General features: G+C 48.8%; 1 pseudogene across 1 annotated transcript; it reads left to right on the forward strand.

Annotated features, from left to right (window-relative positions):
* The first annotated feature begins 383 nt into the window (after positions 1 to 383).
* On the forward strand, positions 384 to 2000 carry LOC108298064 (annotated as a pseudogene). The gene has a single exon (XR_001822435.2). The product of XR_001822435.2 is annotated as a transcription factor AP-2 gamma-like (transcript).
* Positions 2001 to 2627: the final 627 nt, after the last annotated feature.

Raw genomic sequence — 2627 nt, forward strand, 5'->3', positions numbered from 1 at the left:
AGAAAAGAGAAAATGAATTAAAACAGAAGGCATCCTACAAATTGGGAAAAAATTATAAGAGATCACATATGGGAAGGAAGTTTGTATTGACTATTTGCCAGAAATGAACACAACTAAGTAGAGAAACACACAAAACCAAATAATATAACAAAAATTGAACAGACAACCTGAATAGTCATTTTGGAAAAGAACACATGAAGCTAACAGGTAAAAGAATGAGTTTTCAGAATTAAGTAAACGTTGGAAGCGTGTGTTTACTGCACACGAGTCGGCCCCTGGGGAACTCTTTTTCTGCGAAGCTCTTACTCTCAAAATCCTCAACTCACAGAGGGCTGAAGAGCTAACATGATGAGTTTCCAGTTCCTACGTGATCGCCACGATGGGGGAACCCACGAGTACCCCACCTCTCCTCCGCCGGACCGCACCTCTGCAGCCCCGCGCCGCCCCTCTCCCACACTGGAGTCGCGGAATACCAGCCGCCACCCTGCTTTCCCCCTCCCTACCAGCGGCTGGCCTACTCGCAATCGGCCGACCCCTACTCGCACCGGGGGAAGCGCACGCCGCCATCAACCTCCTGCACCAGCGGGCGCCCACCGGCAGCAGGCCTGGCGCGGCCGCCAGAACCAGGGGGGAGCGGGGCTGCCTTGCACCACGGGCGCCCGCCGGCCTGCGGCCCCACCTCTCCGGGCTGGAGGCGGGTCGGTGAGCGCCCGCGGGAATGCCTACCACCGCTCCAACCTGCTGCCGCCCCATGCGCACGCCCCGATGCAGCGGTCCTGGCCGAAAATCTGGGGCTGCACGACATGGCCTACCAGATGGACGAGGTGCAGAATGTTGACGACCAGCACCTACTGTTGCACGATCAGTCAGTCATTCACAAAGGTCCCATTTCCATGACCGAGAACCCTCTGAACCTCCCCTGTCAGAAGGAGCTGGTGGGGCTCGTAATGAACCCCACTGAGATCTTCTGCGCAGTCCCTGGAAGATTGTCTCTCCTCAGCTTTACTTCAAAATACAAAGTGACGGCGGCTGAAGTGCAGAGGCGATTGTCCCCGTCCGAATGCTTAAATGCCTCATTACTGGGAGATGTTCTCAGAAGAGCCAAATCGAAAAATGCAGGCCGGCCCTTGCAGGAGAAGTTGGACAAGACTGGGTTGATCTTAGGCCGGGAGAGGGAAAGCCGCTTATGTGGTGACTCTCCTGACAACCTTAGTAGAAGGGGAAGCTGTTCGTTCGGCTAGAGACTTTGCCTACGTCTGTGAAGCCGAATTTCCTAGTAAACCAGTGGCAGAATATTTAACCAGGCCTCATCTGGGAGGACGAAATGAGATGGCAACTAGGAAGAACATGCTACTGGCAGCCCAGCAAGTGTATAAAGAATGCATGGAGCTTCTCAGCGGAGACCAGACACCCAATGGCACCAGCAGGTCCTCCGCCCCAGTCTTGGAGACAAACATACAGAGCTGCCAGTCTCATTTCAGCCTGATTACCCACGGGTTTGGCAGCCAGGCCATCTGCCCTGCAGAGCTGCATCAAAGAAGCCCTGGTTGTCATAGATAAATCCTACATGAACCCCGGAGACCAGAATCCAGCTGATTCTAACAAAACCCTGGAGAAAATGGAGAAGCACAGGAAATAAAATTGGGACGAACAAAGCTTCGGAGAGTCGGGAGGGAACAGGACTGCAAGAATCCTTCTCCACCGCACAGATGAGAGCCCTCTTGGCCTGGGGGAAGAGTTTGTCACCTACCTTACTATTTAAAGGGCCTCCACCTGTTCCGGATCCACAGCGATCACCTCCCCCGCTCCCTGCCTGGATTCCTTAGTTGTTTCTCTAGCGCTGAGCTATCTCCTAGCTTTGGAACTTTATCAGAAGGTGACAAGTACTGGCTCTTTATTCATTAAGCTTTTATTTTTTTGAACCCCATTCTTTCCTTCCCTGAAAGTGGTGCTACAAGTTTTAGAATCTTTTAAATACATTGCCTGGGCTAACAGACCCACACACTTAGCCATCAAAATGTCAAATTGATGTGCTCTAGATCAACAGATCAACAATACCTTTATTTTTTCAGTGTTAAGGTAATGGCTGGTTTCTGTGTCTGCTCAATATTTACCTTGAAAAAAAGAAAAGTGTGTATCTAGCTTCTTCGGAGATCAACTCCTCTGGCGGGAGGCAAAGGGTCTATCTGCTTAGCAACTAATTAATAGGTGGTATTTGACACACTCTAAATCCCCGTGTTCAAAGGAGTTTAAAAGCCTTCTGGTTTTAGGAAACTTGTAGAAACCAAGCCTGCTGATGATTTTTTCCCTGTCCTTTAGAAAAAAAAAAAAAAAAAAAAAAAAAAAAAAAAACTTTGAAAGTTAACTCTTCAAATGGGAGGCTCTTTGAAACGACATGTTCTTTTAGGGTACTGAAGCTTCATTTGCATATTTATTTCAGATGTTTTGAGTAAACTTGAAAAGGGTAGGCACGAAGCAATTTGTTGCTGCCTGTCCCCCCAACCTCAAGTCCCCGTGGAGGTTCTGTATTTTAAGAAACAGTGCATTGAGTGTATAGATTTTATTTATGCATAGTTTAATGGGGTCTGTAAATACTGGTGCACTTCTTACAACTTTTTTGAGACATG

Source organism: Cebus imitator, unplaced genomic scaffold (assembly GCF_001604975.1).
Source record: "Cebus imitator isolate Cc_AM_T3 unplaced genomic scaffold, Cebus_imitator-1.0 Scaffold880, whole genome shotgun sequence".
Classification (NCBI taxonomy): domain Eukaryota; kingdom Metazoa; phylum Chordata; class Mammalia; order Primates; family Cebidae; genus Cebus; species Cebus imitator.